The sequence below is a fragment of the Canis lupus genome, chromosome 18 (assembly GCF_011100685.1).
Source record: "Canis lupus familiaris isolate Mischka breed German Shepherd chromosome 18, alternate assembly UU_Cfam_GSD_1.0, whole genome shotgun sequence".
In the NCBI taxonomy this organism is placed as follows: Eukaryota; Metazoa; Chordata; class Mammalia; order Carnivora; family Canidae; genus Canis; species Canis lupus.
In genome coordinates this window covers 15814603-15838015 of record NC_049239.1, presented here as the reverse complement: position 1 = coordinate 15838015, position 23413 = coordinate 15814603, and the positions used below count along the sequence as shown (strand labels likewise).

General features: G+C 43.4%; 1 protein-coding gene and 1 long non-coding RNA gene across 6 annotated transcripts in view; one reads left to right on the top strand and one right to left on the bottom strand.

Moving 5' to 3' along the window:
* LHFPL3 (LHFPL tetraspan subfamily member 3) overlaps positions 1-23413 on the top strand; it is a 562047-nt gene that overhangs the window by 435565 nt on the left and 103069 nt on the right. The window lies entirely within an intron of this gene.
* Positions 1-23413, bottom strand: part of LOC119877233 — a 50087-nt gene that overhangs the window by 4186 nt on the left and 22488 nt on the right. For 2 of the 3 annotated variants that reach the window (XR_005373195.1, XR_005373193.1), the window contains exons 3-4: positions 12384-12490; positions 8870-9154 (exon numbers count right to left, since the gene is read on the bottom strand). This is a non-coding gene — a long non-coding RNA (uncharacterized LOC119877233). The remainder of the gene's footprint in view (positions 1-8869; positions 9155-12383; positions 12491-23413) is intronic. The other variant, XR_005373194.1, reaches the window with a different exon arrangement.

Genomic DNA, 23413 nt, shown 5'->3' with positions numbered 1-23413 from the left:
GAGGCACCTACAGGGCAGTGGTTGGGTGCCCTGGCTCTGGCACCAGCCTGCCTCAGTTACAATCCAGGCTCTAACATGTGGTCTGTCACATTCAGCCAGTGCTGAACTACTTTGTGTTTCAGTGTCCTCTTCTCTAGCGTGAGGGTGGTGAGGGGCACCTGGGGGGCTCTCGGTGGAGTATCCACTCTTGGTTTTGGCTCAGGTCATGATCTCAGGGTCATGAATCAGGGCCATAGGATTGAGCCCCACAGAGGTTCCATACTCAGTAGAGAATCTGCTTGAGATTCCCTCTCTCCCTCTCCCCAACCCCTGCAGGTGTGTTCTCTCTCTCTCTCTCTCTCTCTCTCATAAATCTTTTTAAAAAATAAAATGGAGACAGTGATGACTGAGCCCACCATGGAGGGACATCAGGAGAGGTCAATTCAATGGAATGATTTCATGTACATTACTTGCCATAAATCCTGGCCAAATATGTGTGAACTACAATTATTCTTCAAGATCCAGTTGGAATGCTACACGTGTCCTCAGAAACCTGGCCTTCCCTCTTCTGCTCCCCACACGTGAGCCTTCTACAGCTATTTTCCCATCTATGTGATGACAGGCCGCTTCGTGTTGTAGAGCATGAACTCTGCAGCCAGACTTCCTGGGTTCAGAGGCCTGGCTCTGCTACTCAATAGCTATGTGACCTCCATGCCTCAGTTTCTTCTCCTGTAGAATGGGATAACAGTCAAACCTCCCAGGCTTGCACACTTTGTGAACACTCTGGCAGCTGCCCCCTAGTCTTCCTTCACCCTCAAACCCTGCCACCTCCAGAGACCTTGTCAGAGACCATCCACATAGATTTCCTCTCTGTCTTGCCTTCAGTTCCTGTGCACCCCAGCCACCAACTCTAGACCTTGGACTCTGCCATTACCTAGAACCTCTGAAAAAGCAAAATCAGATCCCTATCCTCTCTCCTTCAAGCTGATCAAGACCTTGATCCCTCAAACTTGACTCTTCTCTGTCATCATTGGCTTTCTGATGCGTGCACCCTCACTTCAGTCCTTCCTTTGCCAGCATCCTGAAGTCCTTTACTATGTGTCCTTTTTTTTTTTTTTTTTTTTTTTTTTTTTTTTCTATGTGTCCTTATACAAGTCCTCCAAGATGCCAACCCAACATTCATCCAAACTGTCTGCTTTTCCTTGATTCTAGCCCTGGACCATTAGATGGGACCAAAGGGAAAAGAAGATCACACAAGCATAGAAGTAGGTACCATTTTCATGGATGCAGTCCTGGGTCTCTCTGCTTGGTCCTCTGCTATCCCCACAGTGGCTATCCCAAGTCTTCCCAAACTCCTGAAAGTCTCATCTCCCCAATTCCCCCACCTCTCTAAGCACGCAGCCTTGTCTCCCACCTCAGAGGAGAAAGAGGTGCCATCAGATAAGCGTCACCTTACAGCTGCTATGCATCTTCACATTTCTCTTCCTCTGCACCCTCATTTTCCTATTCTCTCCTGTCACAGTGGAAGAAGGGTCCCTCCTTCCACCCTAAGCAAATCCCTCTGCCTGTATTTGGAACCCAGCTCTCTGTGTTCTGCAGAACCTCACAGTATCATTTGCCCCAGGACCTCTCTTTACCCTCTCCTGGCATTCTTCCCATCAGTATGAGATGTGCTCTCAAGTCTGATAACTTAAAAATAAAAACCTTTTCTCAACCCTACAAACCCCTAGAACTACCCCCTCTCCTTGAAGCTTCTTGACAGAGTTACTTTCACCTTCTGTCTCCTCACTATAAGCTGTCTTCTGGCTTATTAGATTTTCACCAATGTCACCAGTGACCTCTGTGCCACTAAATATAAGGAACACTGTTTGGTCTTTATCCTTTTCTGCTCCTCTGTAGCATTTGTCTCTGCTAACCACTCCTTCCTGCCTAGAGCCCTGTCTTCTTTTGGCTTCCACGACACCATATTCTTCTTGTTTTTCTCTTTCATTGAAATGTATTCTGCTTTGAGGGTCTCTCTTCCCCCCACCCGCCCCTTAGATATTGGTGCTCTGTGTGTGTCAATTACTAAAACTGTTCCGGTGATCTATTATTGCAGAACAAACTACCCCAGAACTTGGCAGCATAAAGCAACAACCATTCTATTACATTCATAATATTGTGGGTCAGAAATTCAGGCAGGGCTCTGCAAGGCAATTCTTCTGCTCTACATGGCATTGCCAGGGGTCACTTGGTGACGTTCAGCCAGCAGCTCGGCTGAGCTGAAAGGTCCATGAGGTCTTCACTCACATACCCAGCACTTGGCAGGGAGAAGCAGAAAACTGGCACCCTCCCTCTCCAGGGGGTCTTAGACCTCTCCACAGAGGTTCTCCAGCAAGGCTGTTGGTCATCTCATGAGGCAGACCAGGGAGCCATGACAAGTGCTCCAAGATGGAGGGATCTTGGAGAAAGCTGCCAATTTCTCAAAACTGGGCCTGGAATCTGATGCAGCATTATTTTTACCTTGTTCTGTTGGCCAACCAATCATAAGCCTACCTAGATTCAAAGGGAGGAGATATAGACCTCATCTCTCAATGGAAAGAGGGATCTAGGACTTTGTGGCTGACTTCAATCCACCACAGCCCTCTCCTTGGCAAAGAGCAGTCTCCACACAGCCACCATCATCTTTCTCCTGAGTCACTGCAAGGCCCTCCTAACTCGTCTCCCTGCTCCTATGTTGCCCTTTCCGTCCTGTTATCCACAGTGAAGCCAGAGAGACCTTTCTATAATGCATATCCCATCACATTACTCTCCTGACCGAACCACTTGGCAGCTTCCCACTGCCATGACTCAACTCCTTAGCATGGAGTCCTTTGTGGGTCCTTTGCAATTTGTCACTCCTGATGCCATCACTTCACCCCTCACAACTTCTTATACTCTCAACTCTACAATACTGATGTCCCCAGGTATGCCATGTTCTCTTTTATCTTCAAGACTTTGTACATTCTTTTCCCTTTGGAATATCCTTCTACCCAGCACTCCCCATGCTCCACCTCCCATGGTTGAGCACAAGTATGGACCACACACACACATACACACACACACATTTTCCATTCTCACCCTCCTTCAGATCTTGGCTTAGACAAATGATTCTTGAAATGTGGTCCCAAAGCAGGCAGCATCAGCATCAACTGGAAACTTGTTAGAAATTCACATTCTCAGGCCCCAGATGTACAGAATCAGAAATTCTAGAGGTGAGGCCCAGAAATGTCTATTTTGACAGTCTTCTGATTCAGTCACCTGGGTCTGGTGCATACTGATGCCTGAGAAACACTGAAACAGTTAGACAACATTTCCCCAGGCAGCTTTCCCTGACCTAATCCTCCACCAAACTACTAGGATAGGGATCTCTCCTGCAGATTTCCTGTCATCCCTCTCTCCCCGCGATCATATCCCTATCATAGGGTACTGTAATTACCTGCTTACTTGTATGCCCCCAGCAGGGCCCCCTTTGAGCTCCCATAGGCAGGGGCTGTATCATAAGTATTACCATATCCTCAGCATCTACATAATGCCTGTCCTATTGGCAGTAGCTCAATATGAAATTGTGAAGCCAAGATTCAAACCCCTGTGTGCATCCCAATCTTCTATCAATGTAGATTATAAACACCCAAAACAAGAGATCTAATGCACTGAGGATGTTGTTAATCAGCAGCTGGGATCAGTCTTCCAGTAAATGCCTTGATTCTTGTATAATAGAAAGGAGACACGGAGTAGATACAGTGCCTACAAAAGATTTTAATAAAACCCCAGAAGGGAAATATGTGCTCTATTGAATCAACCAAAAACCCTGAAAATGGACTATCTGACTCAAGTCCTGAAGTGAGATAAACTAAGCTCATCATCTTCCCATTTCTGCATGGCCAATTCCTCCATTGTTTGCATTTTAATACACTAACTATGTTTAACTGAAGTTTTTAAAATGCCACTGCCTCTTTGGAAATTTGGCAGAAGAGAAGAATCTGGGTCACGCAACTGTGAAATCTAAATAAGGTATAATTAATATGTCCATCAACTTTCACAGAAGTGATGCTAGTTTGCAAACTATTCATTAATTTTGAACAATGACAGCAACCGGTTACAATGCAGACACCGCGCCGAAGAAGAGAGGCTTGTTGTGGTGCCAGCCTGGGTGTCGCTGGCAGTGTGTAGGAACGACCCGCTTCCACGTGCTGCATGGAGAGAGATGATTACTTAAGACTTTGGGGCTAGAATTATGAGAGTGGCAATATGACTCCTGACTCCCAGTTCTTTTAAATGTTACCTTGTAATTCATGAAATACTCTCCAAATGGTGAAAAACATCTCGTAAATCCCTAGGGAATTTGGGAAAACAGGCCCTTGGCACCAGAAATAAAACGTGAGGGCAGCCCGGGTGGCTCAGCGGTTTAGCGCTGCCTTCAGCCCAGGGCCTGATCCTGGGGTCCTGGGATCGAGTCCCACATTGGGCTCCCTGCAGGGAGCCTGCTTCTCCCTCTGCCTGTGTCTCTGCCTCTGTGTGTGTGTGTGTCTCTCATGAATAAATGAATAAAATCTTTTTTAAAAAAAGAAATAAAACATGAAAATGGCTGCATCTGAAAATCAGGAGAGACCTGAATTCAAGTCCCAGGCCCTAACTAGTTCCTTGGCCTATTTAACATTTCTATACTTCATCTGCAAACTGTACCAATAATACCGCTTCAGAATGTTGTTTTGAGGATTAAAGAAGATGATGCAGATTTCCACTCAACACACAGGCAGCTTTTATGCCAAATATTATGCCAAATAGCTGTCATTTCTATCTTTTGTAGTCAGAATTAAGACAATGATATCAAAAACCAAGTGGATTGCCTTTCTGTGCTACCCAGGGAAGCGTCCATCTGGCACTGTTTGCATTCCTGTTGTAACTGAAAGGGAAACTTTGACAATATCTGGAGACCTTGGTGTCCTGCATATGAAGGATGAGCATGTCCTCAAATTCCTTGCAACAGGGAACCCACTTAGCTGGGACCAACGTTGACTTCCAAATGGAATAGTACATCTACAGAGGGAAAGGCGATGGGATCTACATCACGAATCTCAGGAGAACCTGAGAGAAGCTTATGCTGGCAGCTTATGTCATTGTTGCCACTGAAAACCCAGTTGACGTCATGTCATATCATCCAGGAATATGGCCGGCGAGCTACATGAAGTTTGCTGCTGCTACTGGAACCATTCCCAAGGCTGGCCACTTCACTCCTAGAACCTTCACTAACCAGATCTAGGCAGCCTTCCAGGTGCTGAGACTTCTGGTGGTTACTGATCCCAGCACTGACCACCAGCCTGAGTCTTATGCTGACCTTCCTACCATCACTCTGTGTAACACAGACTCTCCTCTGTGCTGTGTGGCATTGCCATCCCTTGCCACAAATAAGGGAGCTCACTCAGTGGGTCTGATGTGGTGGGTGCTGGCCCGGGAGGTTCTGCAAGTGTGCGACACCATTTCCCATGAGCACCCATGGAAGGTCATGCCTGGGGTCTACTCTTACAGAGATCCTGAAGACATTGAAAAGGAAGAGCAGGCTGCTGCTGAACAGGCTGTGACCAAGGAGGAATTTCAGGGTGAGTGGCTGCTCCAGCTCCTGAGTTCGCTGCTGCTCAACCTGAAGTCACAGACTGGTTGGTCTGAAGGCAGGCAGGTGCCTTCTGTGCCTTTCAACAGTTCCCTACCCAAGACTAGAGCGTCCAGCCTGCCACTGAAGACTGGCCCACGGCTCCCACTCCTCAGGCCACTGAATGGATAGGAGCAACCACTGAGTCATCCTAAACTGCTCTTCCACAAAGGCAAACAAAATGGAAATAAGGTTGATGGAAAATAAACAGTTTGTGGGAGTGAATGGGTGACGGGCACTGGGGGTTATTCTGTATGTTAGTAAATTGAACACCAATAAAAAATAAATTAAAAAAAAAAGAAAATACAAAAAAAATAAAAAAATAAACAGTTTGTGGAAAAAACAAACAAGCAAAAAAAAAAATAAAAGGACTGTAGAAAACAGTATGTGTTTCCTCAGGAAATTAAAAACGGAACTATCATAGGAGGCAGTACCCCAACTTCTAGGTGTATATCCAATAGAATTGAAAGCAGAGTCTTAGAGAGGTATGTGCCACCCTATGTCAGGACAGTATTATTCACAATAGCTAAGAGGTGCAAGCAACCCAGGTGGCCACTGATGGATGAATGGATAAACAGAACATGGCATACACTATGGAAAATTATTCTGCCTTAAGAAAGAACGGAATCCTGTCGCATGCTACAGCATGAATGCACCTTGAGAACTTTACACTAAGAAAATAAGCCAATCACAAAAAGATAAATACTGCACAATCCCACTTATGTGATGTATCTAAAGTCGCCAAACCCATAGAAGTCAGAGTGTTGGCTTCCACAAGCTGGGGGGAGGGAGAAATGGGGAGTGTGAATAAAATTGAACCATATACTTAATGGTTAGGATGGTGGAGTTTAGGTTATTTGGGTTTTTTCAACCACATTAAAAAAATTTTTTAATTAGGGGCCCCTGGGTGGCTCAGTGGCTGAGCGTCTGCCTTTGGCTCAGGTTATGATCCTCAGGCCCTGGAATCGAGTCCCACATCAGCCTCCCCTCAGGGAGCCTGCTTCTCCCTCTGCCTATGTCTCTCCTCCTCTGTGTCTCTCATGAATAAATAAAATCTTTTTAAAAAATGTTTTAAATTAAAAAGCTGGACCCTGTTCCCTTTATTCCCTATAATGCTGTGTACTCCTACCCCTCTCACCACTCTGACTCAGTCCCTTTACCTCTCTCCTCCCCCTTCCCCACCCGCATTTTGGGTGCAGATTCCTCAGGGTTCTGGCCTCAGATATCCTTTCTTCCTGCTGTTGCACTGCTGAGGATTTCAGCCACACCCCAGCTCTACTAGCCACGTACATGTTGATGGTTCTACTCTGCTCTATCCCAAGTCTCTAAAATAGGCCTGGAGCTTAGTAGGCACTCAGTAAATACCTGTAGTAAATGAATATCTAGATCTCTAGCCCTACTCAACCTGAGGCTCCATCTGCTGTCTGAACACCTCCAGCTAACTATCCCATGGTTCTTTCAACTTCAACATATCCAAGAGTTAATTTATTTAACCTTTCCTAGGGGAAGCAAAGAATCTCTTGGGGCTTCTGGGGGGCTCAGTTGATTAAGCATCCGACTCTTAATTTCGGCTCAGTTCATGATCTCAGGGTCATGAGGTCGAGCCCCACTTGGGGCTCCGCACTGAGTGCAGAGTCTGCTTGAGATTCTCTCCCTCTCTCTACCTCAGCCCTGCCCACTGCTCATTCACAGGCTCTCTCTCTCTCCCTCTCTCCAAAAAAAAACAACAACAAGAAAAACCACCTCCTTCCTGTAATCTTGCTTAATTTTGTCCTCAAATTTCCCAGCCTGTTTTTATTGATTATCCAAATCCAGTTGACCTTAAGCTGGAAATGTCTGGAGAATCTGGCCACTTCTTTCCTTCTCCAGGGCCTCATCTTTTTTCAAGTGGACTATGGCAGTAAGTCCTTGTCTGCACTTGCTCCCCCAAGAAGTTCATTCTCCACACTAGTGCTAGTTTTTTCTTTCTAAAGGACAAATCTCAGTAGTAGTAATGTTGCTTAAGCTTTAACCTCTTTAGCACATCCACCACCACCACCATCCACTCCCACCTCCTACAGATTTCATTCCATGAGCATTGGCGAGACCAACAATGCCCCTGTGTTCTGACCCCCACCTTTTCCACCAGTCCTCCTCTCCAACCCCAAATCCCCTACATTGCAGACACACTAACCCTCGTGTGCTGGGCCCTTCTATAATTCCATGTCTGTGTCCATGCCAGACCTTCTCTGTGGACAGAGACTCCACTATCCCCAACTTCCCTTCTTGGAAACAACTCATGATCCATGGGTATTAAATGAACACTCAGCAAGGAGCAATACAACTAGATGGAAACAATTTCACTTTGAAAATTTTCCTACCCTAGCTCAATGGTCCATACCTGGCTCAGCTACTGGTTACAGACTGAAATGTTTATATAAAATCCAGCTGTCTACAAAGAAAGATGTAAAGGCAGGGAGTGGAGGCTTTCTTTAACTGGCAATATTTAGAATTAAAATAGTCAGTTTTATCAAAGTAGCATAATTAAGAGCTGAGCTTTAGAATAACCTGTAGCTGGGTTGCTATCTGCTCAGCCTCCTCCTCTGTCAAGTAAGTATAAGAATAACATCTACCTCTTAGAGTTATCCAATTTTGGATGAAATTATATATTAAATGATTGCTTTAATATAATACCTGGTGTAATGTATTGCTTAATAAATAGCAGCTATTATTACTGTCATAGAATCGACTTTCTGAATCTGTTACTTAGGCATGGGTCCTCACTAGCATACCTCTAGTGCCATGTATAATTCCTTTTAGGTGGGGGGAGTAAGGGGGACTGAAATGATAGGTGCCATCCTGAACAACACAAGATGACAGTTCATGGTCTTGTGGGACAGTTCATTGTGGGCTACTCTGAGGGGCAGGAGGATGGGTTCCATATAAAACTGGAGAAAAGATTTATGTACCTAATAATGTTGTTACATATGGTTAGTGCAATCTAATTCTGCTCGTTTGTTCTAATTACACAATTAAGTTTAATTACCCAGATCATATGAATGCATTTGCATTATTAGAACAATAACTTTTAAAGAGACAATGTAATATATTTACTAAAACCCAGCATTGTTCAGAACCAACAAGACAGTTCTAGAAAATTCTCTCATCATGCCCCGGGTGCGACTAGGCCTAGTTACAACCTGTAATTATCATGCTGCATCTTTGCTATCGCAAGCCACTTACCTTCATGCTTTGTTTTGTTGTCTTTTAAATGTTTTCAGCAGTGGGCAATATGGCAGATATTCTTCCCTTCTGAAGTGGGCTCGTGCTCACCGTTGCATTGGGAATCACGCAGAAACCCTCCTAGCATGATCCCTGAGGCCTCCTGTTCTCCTTACTCGGCTCTCTGCCCTTCAGGTATAGGAGAGTCTTACAAGTGCTTTCAGTATAATTCGGGTGACTTCTTGAAACACAGCAGGTATGAAGCCAAAAAGTAATGTGAGCTCATTCCCAGTGTAGTCACATGTCCTAAAACAATAGAAAGCATGAGAACAATAGATTTGAGATGATTGTCTTCCTTACATTCTTTCTCATTGAATTCTTAAACCCCATGCAATACAACCTGTCCCTAGTGATGCTTTTATAAATCATGCATAGTACCATAGACAGAGTAGAAACCATTTCTCTTTGTTCACACATGGAAGAAAACGCAATTCCTCCATGACGAGTATTCTCAGCAGATTTCCTAGCTCTGTTCTCATAATCTCTGACATGTGACTTAGGTCAACTAATGTAGTCAAATAAGCAGTACAGAATCACCTACAGCCTGTTGGAGAGCTCAGCATGTATCAAGGAGTATCAACAGACTATTCACGACCACGCTTTCCAGAAGGCATCAGCATCCTCCATCCCGAATCCTGTCAGCTACAGCTTTTCAGACTGACTCCTCCGTTAACTTAGCTCATTCTCTTCACACACCATTTCACACTTTATCTTTTCAATCTATTGTAGGGCTTCCTCCAATGGGACTATAAAAACCTTTTTCTGTTATGTTTGCTCTCTCGCTGTTGAGAAAGCATGTAGTGCTCTATTTTGTGCTTAAATTATACATGTAAGAAGACAAACTGAATCCACAGTTCAATGTCTAATGCTTCTCACTGACTGAGGCCAGTCAGTACCTTGACTTTCGTGGGGGTTTTTTTGTTTTTAATGAGGGTAGGGCTGTCTTTTCCCTGCCTTCCTCATATGAATGCACTGAAACTTGCTAAAGCCAGAGAGAAAGATGCTACTTGAACAGTTGGAACTTGGGACCACTCATGGGCAAGGACTCAGTGTCCTGAAGTGCTGGTGAAAGAGTCCTCGATGCCATACTTGCTGCTTCTATCATCTTTCTCTTCACCTTCACTCATTCTCTCTCTCATCTTTCAACAAGATTGCATTTACACAGGAGTTGTGGATAAAGTCAGTGTCGGGGCAAAAAGTTATGTAGAGCCAATTGCCCTCGAGAATCCCTTTAGGAAAGCACCACCGTGTCTCTATATCCAACACATCAAACATTTCTTCCCACCAGCATGGGAAGCAATTGTTGCTTCCTGGTTGAGCACCATTCTTGTATTTATGGAAAAATAATTTCTTTAAACTCTAAAATACACACCATGGCAAGATGCTCACACTATGGAAAGCACAGGGGACCTGAGAAGAAGCAAGTATAGATGAATTTATAGCCCCTGACACATGCCCGCTGAGAGCTTGCCTTCCCTAACTAGAATGGAGGCCAGTAGCCAACCTGCACAACTTAAATTCTCTCTCTCTCTCTCTCTCTCTCTTTCTCTCTTTCATACTATACCTCATGAGGATATGATGTTCTTGATAAAATATATGGATACAATCTAGCACAGTCCTAGGGACAGAGGTAAGGGAATAGGTCAGTTTTAAGGCTTGTAAACCCCAACAGACTCCTGAGGTTGGGAGAAATGCTAATGGGGACCTCTTTAACTCTACTGGGTTTCTGGCCTTTTTCATGTTCCAACCACCTTCAACTATCTGCACAGGATGCTGCCATGAGAAAAACAAAATTAACAGAGCAACCTAGATTCCAGCTGCATGTCCTACTACCCCACCTACCAGAAGAAACTGGCTCCTATTGTCAGGCACCAGTCGCTGTCTCCCCATCATTTTCTGCGAAATCCATGTGTACCTTAGAAAGGGTTTGGAATAGGGCACCTGGGTGGCTCAGTCAGTTAAGCATCTGCCTTCGGCTCAGGTCATAATCTGGGATCCTGGGATCAAGGCCATCATTGGGCTCCCTGCTGATCAGGGAACCTGCTTCTCCGTTTCCCTCTCCCTCTCCCTCTCCCTCTGCTGTGCGCTCCCTCTCCCTCTCTCACTCTTTATTTCTCTCTGTCAAATAAATAAAATCTTTTTTTAAAAAGGGTTTGGATACCTTAAAGAACTGTAGGAAAACAAAAATTACTCCATTCATAAGCTGTTGCTTTCCGTTATTACAAGCCCTGTGGCTGACTTAGATGTTCTTTGAGAGAATTCCCCTCCGTATACATCTTCGAGGAGGAGTGAAGTCCTATATAAGAGTCTTTGTCAACATTCATATTGATTTCAGGCCCTAACTTTTTCCAGGAGTTTTTCCTCTCTCTACCATGTAACGAAGGCACTAAAGTAACATTACACATTGTGAAATTTGCCAGCCAACCAAATCTGTCACTGGGTTTCTGAATTTCTTGATTTATCCTGCTATCTTTTTGTATTCAAAATTGCCTTGCAGGACAAGAAGAAAGCTGGTGGCAACAGGGCTGAATAGCAGAAGCCAAATGGATCATCTGTGTTTGCCAGGGCTCTGTGCTCTGGCCTGGCTGCCTGGTTGCTTCCAAAAGCAAATCCGAGTCTTGAAGTGTATGCTGAGGCTTTAAATGATTTGAGTCCTCATAGCCTGGTCTATTCACCACCCGTGGCAATTCTCCCCACAAATTCCCAAATCTTCTTATATGTAACTAAAAATCAAGATGTTTCCCAAGTAGCTTTTTTGCTCCCTGGGTCAGATTCAGACACCCCACTGCTCTCCCCACAGGCAGAACCTGCTTCTGTACATTGCTCAGTTCATCTAGATCCTGCTTTCCATCTGAAAACCTTCCCAGCCTGGCCTGGCCATATTTAGGTCTCCTTTCTGGAATTTGCTTACACTTTTTTTTTTGTACCACCCAATCCTGCAGTGTCAGGATGGAGGCCACACTCTACAACCAAATTGTAAACCACCTGTGAACAACATCACATCATTTCTTCCTTTTGAAACCCACGGTGTCTAGAACAGGCTATCATAATCTTGGTTATTACAATTTATGTCATCTGCTATAACTTACCCGCCTGAAATACATTAAAAAGGACATTCTAGTGCACTGAAACTCACACTTGACTGCTTGCTAGACGACCAGATTTCTAGTCATTTGTGACTTTGAACCAGTGACAACCTTTTGGAGCGTCATTTCCTTGTACACAAAATGAATATATTGTATATCTCTCTACTTGCCGGTTCAAATAAGAATCAAACAACACAGGATAAGCAAAGCAGTTCATATCTATAAAAATATTATTCAAATGTGTGGCTTTATCACCAAGTCATTTGGTCTTTCTGTATGTCATTGACATAAATGAAAAGCATGAATAGAGCATCTTGAACTTTCTGGAATATTTTCCATAAGTTCCAGACTTTCTCATTGTTTTTCTATGATTAATATTCTCTTGTTACCTCCACAACTGCCCCCTTTCTCTCCATGCTTCTTGTCGGTGTAATTGGAACTGTCTTTCTGAGCTGATTCTTTTCCAGTAACCAAGCTGTCACTCCTGTGATCTGATCTGAGGAAATGGAGGGGTCATTGGCTTAGACTTCCCTGGCTTCAGGAAACTTTGTTTGTTCACAAAACAAACACAAAAGTACAAAGGAAATTTCAAAAGGCTGGGAACCGAGCATGTGGGCAACATTTTATTGATGGGGCTAGTTCTGGCATAATTTAAAAGAGTTTAATTAAGTCAAAGGTAAAGCATTTTCCCCTCAGTGCTATCTCTGCCCTCCATCCCTCCCTCCATAGACAGGGGCTTGCTGCCTACAACCATCCAAAGGATAGAGCGCCACACAGGTATACACCCCAGGAAGGAGAGTGGATAGAAGTGTGTGCCTCTTAGCCTCCTCATTAGCTAGCATGCTGGCAGCCTAGGGTGTTTGGTTGGTTGGTTGGTTTTTTTTTTTTTTTTTAATCTGAGAGATCTCTGTATGGCCAGCTTCTTTCTTGGAAGCTACAACATATATCTCTCCCATTTTGAATCCAAAAATTGCTAGAATTCTCTGTGAGTCCAAACTATATTACAGATGAATTCATCACCTCCGTCATGGCTACTTATTTCAGTTCACTTTGACATGGTACTATCCATGACTAAATAGCTTTTTCATTTTTGGCTCTTACCCATGCTTCCAGACTCAAATATCAAAAGAATTCTGCTGCCTCTGGGGAAGAAGGCACATAGCTGTATAAAATGCTCTCGGGAGAGGAAACCCAAACACTTTGTTTTCCTGTACCTTGTTTTTACTACTGTAATGTTACCCCTTCATTTACTAGATGAGGAAGATCTATTCTGTTTTTCCCATATTCAGTAACTTACAGAGCAGAAAAATAAGATAATCCACAGACATGCTGAAAGAGTTTGGACAGCTGGTAGACCCAATTTTGCAGCCACTTATATTTCCATCCATAAAGCTTTGATAAGTATCTGTGCAAAGGGATACGTGACCAAAACAGGCAGATCTCACAGATATCCTGTGAGCTGACCATCCGTCTGTATCAGATCCTGCTATTTGCTAGCATTTATAAGATGCAGTCAACTGCACAACTGGGTGGTAAATGAAGCATGTAGATTTATATTACTGCCCAGAGAAAAGGGAGAAAACAGAGGAGAGATAAGAAAACTGAGTATTTCATTTCAGCTGTCACAGAAAACTGACTATTTCAACCAAAATGAAAACAAGCAAACAGAAAGACTAGCATTGCATTACAAAAATGAGATATAGAAAGTTGGTTATTCATTGTGAAGAAATTTACTAAGTACTCATGATATTTCTTTCTCTGGATCCACTAAGATGTTAGTGATGAAAAAGCAATATTATCAAGGATGGTAATATATCAGAAGGAAAATCAATAGCCACAAAAATGGTAATAAATTTTTCTAAAGAATGATTGTAACTCACACTTTATAGAATTATAACTGTCATCAGAGTGGCCAAGAACCAACTAGGTGGCCTTACAGTCACAGCTGACTAGACAGGAGCTGGGTTTGGCCTGTTTTGGTTTTTTAGCACATTGGCTCCAATCAAGTGGCCTTGTCCCTAATTGTGAAAGAGTACAGAGCCGCCAACATGGTTATAATGGACATATGACCTCCCGGTAGCATTTGACTCTCCTTTAAAACCCCTGAACTGTTTTGTGTTACCCCCTTTAGGAGAATGTGGCATCCAAAGAAGCTGGGGTGATGCAGGGAGTGCTGATTTACAGGATTTTGGATTTATTAATATAAAATCAAAATTAGTCTAAAGTACTAGAAGTCAAGATGGGGTCGGGGGGCATAGTATAGTTGGGAAGGGAGATTCAAGGTACTGATTCTGTTTCTTGAGCTGGGTGCTATCCAGACAGGTGTTCCCACTTTGTCAATTCCCTGAGCTTACACGTATGACACGCATACTTTCCTGTATAATACACATACTTCAGTAAATCGTTCACATAAAGAAGCCTTTGCATTCTCTTGCCAGATCTGCTCTAAATAGCCAACAGATTTGGGGGGAGGTCAATTTGAGCCCTGGTTTCTTCTGCAAAATGAAAAGGTGGACCAGATGATCCCAGCCCCGACGCTCCTCAGTGCTGTCATCATTGGCACAAGATGAATGCATAGCATTGATATTCCTACCATTAGTGACTTGAATAATAATCAGAATGTGGGCAAAGTTGCCACAGGCCTTCCCAGAAAAGGCTATGCACTGAAAGGCTCTGTAAGTTTGCTAGGTGGGGAATGATGTAGAGTAATTGGAATTACAGAGCTGGTGTTGATAGCAAAGAAGTAGAATTAGGATGGCTGTCAGTATGGACCCCTACTTTAAAAGCAGATGTTCATCACACAGCAATGTGTGCAATCACACTAAATTTGAGAGCCAATGTTTCTCTAATGGGTTCTTCTCAAAAGTAGCCCCTGGAAATTATGATTCTGTTAAAATATACTCCAGGAACATCCAAACAATCCTGCAGTTTGGTGTTCCAAGCTATTCTTTTTCATCCTTGTTTAATATAAAGTGAATTTAAAGGTGATCTGTATGGTGGTTGATTGGCAGCTGAAGAGAATCAGAATCTCTATTTATCAGCGAGAAGTTGCCAATCACATCTCACTATGGATGGGAAAGTCCAGAGCCTGGGCTAGAGGGCATTTGCTGGATTGATAGGAGAAATTACTGTGACCTCCATTTGATGAGAAAATAAGCTATACCTAACTCTCTGTGGGCTTTACCTACAACTTAAGTCTCTTGGAAGGCAAAATATGTTCAATAGAACACAGAAGGGGAAAATAAATGATTTTGATAATCCCCTGCACAATCAAACTAGGTAGTCAGCACCTGCATAATAGATCCACAGGGAAATTCTTAAAATCTTATGATCCTTTTCTAAAGTCTTTAAAGTCCTTTGGAAACTGGTCACCTTATTCTACAAAACCACCTGCCTTCATCCCCCTGAAAACCGTTCTGGAAAACCCAGCCAGACAGGCTCTCTGATGGCCATTCCTCTTCTGAATCCCAAGAATAATCCTTTGGTACAAACATAGAAGTGTATTATTTAGTCTTCCAGCAAACATGAAGAGAAACAATGAAATGAAGGAAATGCAAATCATGAGCTGCCACATAAGATCCTAATTACCATAATTTGACCCGGCCTCCTTCCCATTGCCGGAAAGTCAGGCCTTCTGGATGAGAGGGAGCCAAACCAGCGAGATAACAGCCTTCTGTTCTCTCTCCCCATCCCTCGCCTGCTTTCTTTCTTCCTCTCTTCCTTAAATGATGTTCATTAAGACAGCAATTCTTCTAACAGTTTGTAAGCCTCAATTGTATTAGTGAAAGCTTTGCATGACTTGATAAAATGAGCTAAAGAAACGGAATGGGGGGCGGGGGGAAAGCAGACACATGCTGTCTCTTTATTCCCCAAAGCAACTGTCAGTCTCAGAATATTTTCCTAGAACCTGCCAGCAGTCTCTCTGGAATCATTCCTGTTAGATACAAGGGCAGCAAATGTAAAAGGTCCAGGTCTTCCGTGGTATGGCTTTAGAAAGTATTAATAATTAAGAAAAGGGCCAATTCAGACTCCACATGTCTAGTCACATCAGTAACACCATGCCTTCCACCCCCACACAGCTCCCAGAATAGTCCTGTTTCTTAGACTGCTCGCAGCTTTGCCTCATCCCTGATTTTTCCTCAACTATTTGAGGTAAGTTAACTTGGCACAGCTTCTTACATTTAGGATGGTAAATGAGCTGGGCTGGGAGACACAGAAAATGTGTTAACTTCATGCCTATTAGAATTCACCTAAAATGTGCCCATTAAAATCTGAATCTGAAAAGCACACCCCAGCCCAACTGGTGCTGGGCTTTCTGCTCTTTGCTCTGACAAGTGCCACGGAAATGGGCCCTACTGTCACCCTTCAGCTCATGGATGGGATATGATGACATGTTTCAATGGCAGCTTTAAATCAGTTTGCTTAGGCTTCAATAGTGCAACCCTAATTTTGGGCTCAAGCAAGCCAGTCATTAAATCAATTGCAAAGCGCACAGCTCTGTGATACTATGTGCCCCTGACAGAGTGAAGGGACTTTTCCACTGACCTTTTGTATTTTATTGCATTTGACCATGCAGGCCACTTTAGTTTCAACCAGTGTGTAGGCGACATACAAAATACAAAGGACATGCCTTAAAGAAGCAAAAATGTCTTTGAGAAGCTGGTCCCCTTCTTAGCATTGGTGTGGGGGCTGCTACTCCAAACAGGCCAGGAATGGTCCAAGTGGTTGGAGGCAGAGAGTTAAAGATCAGCAGACAACATGTGAAAGGTCATGAAGTCAGTGTCCAAAGGAAGGAATTTGTATGATTCTGGGAGTTTGAGGCAAGTCTATATTCTCTATATCAGTGAATTGTGACAAGAGGGAGAGGCAGCTAGTAGAGTGTGAATGAGGAGCCCAGGTTGGGATCAGGGACTACACATGAGGAGGGAAAACATGATAGAAAACCCAGGTAAGCAGATAAATCAGTTTGGATGCTTTGGGCAAGGATAACTGGAAATCCTAAGGTAGGAGAGGCTTTAGGTTTGGCTGACCTTCCAACCAGTCATTTCATCAGGTACCCAGGTTTTTCTGCCTGTTGGCTCAACAACCATGGTGGCTGGCTCCTCTGGGTCACAGAATGGCTGCGAGTTACATTTGGACTTACATGCTTTCCTCCTCACATCCAGGGAAAACCAGGGAGTTACTCTTAGAAGCTGTCCCAGAAGAATGAGAAGAAACCTTCCCAAAGCTTCTGCAAAGCTCTCATAGCCTCTCATTGGCCTGAATTGTCTTGTCTTCCTTCCTGAACCATTTACAACCAGGTTAAAATATTTTTTTTTCAATTGACTAAAGTGCATCAAGGTCTATTCCAGGAACAGGAAAATAGGGTCAGGTTTACCTAATTTCATGGGCAGCATGGGGGAGAGATAGATAACTAATCAAAGTCAGCATCCTCCTAAGAAGGAAAAGGACATGCATTCTGCATGGATGACTATAGCCATCGCTAAGGCTGTTCACCAAGTGTTTCTGGCTTCCCACCTTCCTGGCACATGATGGGGATTGTACTTCCATGAGACCATGAGACCAATTATAGTCAGTAAGTGACAAGCAGAAGTGGCATGTGTCACTGCCAGGCCAGAAAGCTTAATGGCCAATGTGAAGCCTCCAGACCTGTCTTTAATCTGCCTGGGAGACCAGGATTGCTCAAGATGGTCACTGTTGCTCCAGTATATATCCCCAAATGAGGAGATGTGAAGCAGAGCCTCCATAGAGCAGAACCCATGATGGAGATGAACAAGAAATAAACCTCTGCTGTTAAAAACCACTAAGATTTTTCTTTTTTTTTTTTTCTTTTTTTTCCCCCAGTGTATCTTAGTCTATCCTTGATGCTGCTTTCAACAACATACATGGCAGCAGCTGATGTTAGCATGGACGTCTTGTCCTAGGTAGGGAGGCCAGGTTAGGTGGAACCCAGTGTCACATATCAGCTAGGTATGCCCAGGCCAGGGGGAGCAAGTATGCACTAGAGGAAAAAAGCAAAGTTTCCCTGAGACTCCCCTCCTATACACAGAGCTACCACTATGGTTCTTGTCCTCATGAGAAAAGAAAAAGACTATTCCTCATTTGTCCTTTTAAAGCATCTAATGATCTTTTAAAAAAAAAAAGTCTAATAATCTTAAGGACAAAAATATGTGCCTCACATGTAAGAAATAAAAAGGATAAAACAAACAAAAGGAATCTGCTTTCTGGTGTGTTTTTTTTTTTAATTAATTACTCAAGAACTTGGAAAAAAAGAATTATCTAGATCAGGGAAATCTGAATTCCTATAAAAAATCATTTAAGGGGATCCCTGGGTGGCTCAGCGGTTTAGCGCCTGCCTGCGGCCCAGGGTGTGATCTTAGAGTCCCAGAATCGAGTCCCGCATCGGGCTCCCTGCATGGAGCCTGCTTCTCCCTCTGCCTGTGTCTCTTCCTCTCTTACTCTCAGTGTCTCTCATTAATAAATAATAAAATCTTTTAAAAACATTATTTAAGATCAGAAAATATATTTCCCATAGATACATTATGGGAAAAAATAGCCTACAAAGTAAAAAACAAAAATTTTTAACACTCACTGAAATAAATTTTAGTTTTTGTTTTTGTTTTGTTTTGTTTTTAAGATTCTATTTATATAATTATATATCTTAGAATTATATAGAATTATCTTAGAACCAGGAAAGAGAAGTAATAGAAAGCCTCTCATTTTATGAGTTTTTATAGCCTAGTTCTCAAATGAAAATAAAACAGAAAAAGTCTCAATTTTTTTAGTGATTAATAGTTAAAATATCTCTTCCATATATCCATCCGTATTTTCTTTCTCAAAAAATATTCAAAAACCAACTCCTGTCCTTGCTACTGCTTTTTGGGGATTGACTCACCTGTGCATATTATAAAATTTTCCTAACCACTTCAGCAAGAAATAAGTTGTACAGAATTCCTTGGTATAATCTGAAAATGATTTGGAGGAGGTTTCTTTTTTTTCCTTGAGAATAATGTTTAAGATTCAGTGGGGTTTTTCTCCTGTAGTTAATTTCTTATTCCTGCATTCAAAAACATCCTGTCTGGTTGCTGAGAGCTTCCAGAGCAGAATACCTGGGTAATTTTGATTAGGTCATAATCTTCAAAACAGGGAACAATTGCCTAGTGACAGGATGCTCATTTCTCAGATTTTTTTTTTTTTTTTTTTGCCCTCTTCTGAAATTCAGTCCTAATCCCCTATGTGAGAGCTATTTTTACTATCCTCCTTTCAGAGATGAAAATACAAAAGCATGGGAATTATTCTTAGGGTGTCTGCTGACTTGCAAACGGGCACTGGCCCAGGAACCAGAAGGCCTGGGCTCTGGGCTCTGGGCTATGGGCTCTGGGCCCTTGTCCTGGCTGGCTCATGGTCAAGACAGCAAAGTTTGGATGTGAGCGGAGTCTCAGACACTTGCTGATGGGAAAGGTGTGCAGCACAGTTACATCCAGGCAGTTGCACCAGCCTTACCTGGAGAAGAGACTCCCTTCCTCTGATAATGACCCTCCCAGGTCGGTGGGGTCACTATGGATCCCCGAAGTGCCAGCACTGCCCAGCTGCATGGCAAAGCCCCCAGGCCCTCAGACCCTCCCCCTTCCATGGCACAGCAGGGGGCTCTTCTAGAATGCCCTTGGCATTGAGGATCTGGGCCTCTAGACCCGCCCCGATGCCTGGAGCAGGAAGCAGCCCTCTGCGGACCCAAGAGCCTGCTGTGCCAGGGAGTCATGGTCATCTCCTAATGATCTCCGTGGTGCTCTCCTTCCCACATACTCTGCCCTGAAGCACCTCATTTTCCTTTTGCTCTTCCCTTGATTAATGCCCATGCTAGCCTGCCTTCCCACAACTCACCCTGCAGCCGTACACTCGCTGCCCTGATCTTCAGAGTCGGTCTCCCTCTTTCTTGGCAATGGCATTGGCATCCGTCTTCCTCCTGCCCCAGAGCCCGCGGGGGCCGGAATCTCCCGTTCAGCTCCTCAGGTGACCTTCCTCAGCTCCTCAGGTGACCTTCCTTCTTGCAAGTACAGGACTCTGGGTCCCAATTTTGTCCTTTACTGCTGTTCCCTTTGAAAACCTACCTACCGACAACTGAGCTTCCATTTCAGCTTGCCTAGTGCATGCCTCTTTATTTGAAAGGCAAAATGAACTTTCCATAATGCCTTTTAAGTGGGTTTCTGTGCACTTTCCAAGAGGCCTCAAGCTCTCCGGAGTCTGTATGTGATGGGCTCAGGCTTCGTGCCTAAGAGACAGCGAGAACCCTCCTCCTGCCTCCCCAACCATTCCTTGCCAGGGTTCTTCTAGCTCCTCATCCTCCAGGGTCTCCTCCCCTCCATCTCTTTCTTGTGCCTTCCTTAACTTGACCCATTCTGTTGTTTTGAACTACCCATAACCTGCAACTCTGGCCACAACTACTCTTTCTTTTTTTTCCTCATTGTGAAATATTTGTTTTTGTTTTTTTTTTTCTGAGGATAGTATGGTCTATTCTCATCCAAGAAATGCATTTTTCTTCTGTTAAAATGATGTTATTAATTGTAATCACCCTGGCATTCTTGTGCTAACAGAAGAATGTAAGCTCTATGAGGGGAAGGATTTTTGTTATTTATTAACTGCTTTCTCTGGAGTCAAAAACAGGCCCTGACACATACCAGGCATTCAGTTCATGTTTATTGAATGACTGAATGAATAAATAAATAGAATATGTTCTTCTTTCAGGGGCTTCTTTTTGTTACAAAGGAGGCCCCCCATCACCACCATTGGCCACAACCATTCTTGTCTACAAATCTGATTTCTTTCTGCCAAATGCAGAATGCCTTAGAATACCTCAGACACCTCAAATTCACCCTGTCTAAACTGAGCGAATTGTCCCTTTATCCCCACACCCATAACTTTGCCCACTGCCACTATCATCTAGCCTACCTTTGCAAACACATCTTGGAGTACTCCTCAGTGATCTACTTCCTCTCCTTTCTAGCCAAAGTAAGACAGTGTGGGAAGGAGGAGCTAGAACTAGGGGTAGGCATTAAAATGGTAGAGTTTCTAGGCATACCCTCAAATCTGGGGCAAAACCAGGGAGTGGACAGTAGGCAAGAGTACAGTAAGAAGCCCCTGATAGGTTCTGAAGACCCCAGAGCAGATAGGACCTTGGCCTGGTTTTCCTTTGTGAAACTGCCAGCCTCATCCAGAAATCTACGTCATCTGGTACCTGAGCCACAGATTAGAAATAGCCAAGACAGGCGACCAGACAAATGTGCCCAAGAATGTTTCCACTTTCCCAAGGGTTGCTTCAGGCATGTAGGGGCCTCAGAAATTCCTGCCTGTCCCAGAGGGGACCAGAGAAGTTCTGGAAAAACCAGTGGCCAGGCTGAGCCTAGGGAGCTGGTCAAAAAGGCCACAGAGAAACGAACTAGGGGTGGTGGAAGGGGAGGAGGGTGGAAGGTAGAGGAGGAAGGGGGGTGGGAGTGAATGGGTGACAGGCACTGAGGGGGGCACTTGACGAGATGAGCACTGGGTGTTATTCTGTATATTGGCAAATTTAACACCAATAAAAAATAAATTTATTATTAAAAAATAATAATAAATAAAAATTAAAATTTTAAAAAAAGAGGCCACAGAGTGTGAGGACTTGGAAGGGAAGGATATTAGCCGAAATGGTGAATGCAAGCAGCAGGTGACCTGGGCACCAAACATGACTGCAGAGACACCAGTACAAACACCAAGGCCCCAGGACGAGCACAGCCCATGTAGGGCCCTCACACCATGGACCAGCCCAGACCCAGAAAGTCCCCTCCCATCACCATGAGAACAGATGAGCTTTCTTCTACAGATGATCCTCAACTTATGATGGTGTGACTCACAATTTTTTGACTTCATGATGATGTGAAAGTGATATGCATTCAGGAGAAACAGTACTTTGAATTTCAAATTTTGATCTTTTCCCAGGACTAGTGATAGATGGGACAGTCCTCTGTCATGATACTGGGTGAGGACAATGACTTGTAGCTCCCAGTTAGCCATGGGATCATGAGGGTGAACAACCAATACCCTGATGACCCTTCTGTTTTTCACTTTCACTGCAGTATTCAATGAAAATGTGATATTCAACACTTTATTATCAAATAGGCTTTGTGTTAGATGATTGTGTCCAACTGTAGGCTAATGTAAGTGTTCTGGGCACGTGTAAGGCACCCTAAGCTGAGCTATGATGCTTGGTAGGTTAGGTGCATTAAATGCATTTTTGGCTTTTCATATTTTCAACTTACAGTGGATTTCAGTAAACCAAGGATGATCTGTATACTCATGAAAGAAGAGGTTGGAGAGCAAGGTAAAGCAAAAAGACCCTGAAAGTCTGAGTCTAACCAGAAGAAATAGATTTAACCTGAAAGGATCTATGGAAGAGTGGGATTTCTTTAATTGAACTAAGGTGTTTCTTTCATATAGGTTTTTTTCTCCCTCACTATTGGTTAAGAGCTATCAAAAATGAACTAAGTAATAGACAATTTTAAAAAGTTGTGGGGTTTTTTTACACTTTGAGTTGTAGTAGTACATCTTTGACATCTTTGACATTGCTATACCTTTGACATTGCTATTAACCTCTACCCAAGCCCCTCCCTTTACCACCATCCAACAGTAGACTAGAGCATGTAGACTACATGCTGACCCTTGACTAAAGTTGACCCTTGAACAACAGTTTTGAACTGTGCAAGTCCACTTATACATGAATTTTTTTTCAATAATATGCTACTATAAATGTATTTTCTCTTCCTCATAATTTTCCTATCATTTTTTAGCTTTATTGTAAAAATACAGTACATAATGCATACAAAATGTAACAAAATATGTTAATCAACTATGTTATCAGTAAGATTTCTTGTCAACAGTAGGCATCTTGTTTAGTTCTACGAGAGTCAAAAGTTATATGCAGATTTTCAACTGTACAGGTTAGTCCTGTATTGTCCAAGGGTCAGCTGTATACCTCTGAACTATCTCACGTGTATGTTACATTCTTTCCATTCCCAGTGCCAATGCCAAGATTCACTTTGGTCATCTCTTACCTGAATGATGTGACCCTATCTCTATATCCCCTCTTTACAACCCATCCTCATTCACTCTGCTCTCCAGGTTTCAAATCTACAATGATGCCCCATGACTAAAAGGTGATGTTCAAACTCCATATCTTGTTCTAGAAGCACCTTTCTATCTAGCTCTGGTCTAGCCTGTCCTACTACCACTCCACCCTCTCTCACACATTGCAAGTTCAAGCCGTAGCAACTATTTACCATTCCTAGAATAGACAAGATGCTTTCACTCCACTTATTTCTGCACTTGCTGTTTCCCCCATTCCAGGTACCCTTTCTTCATTTGTAGATCATATTCCTCAACTATGGTTCCA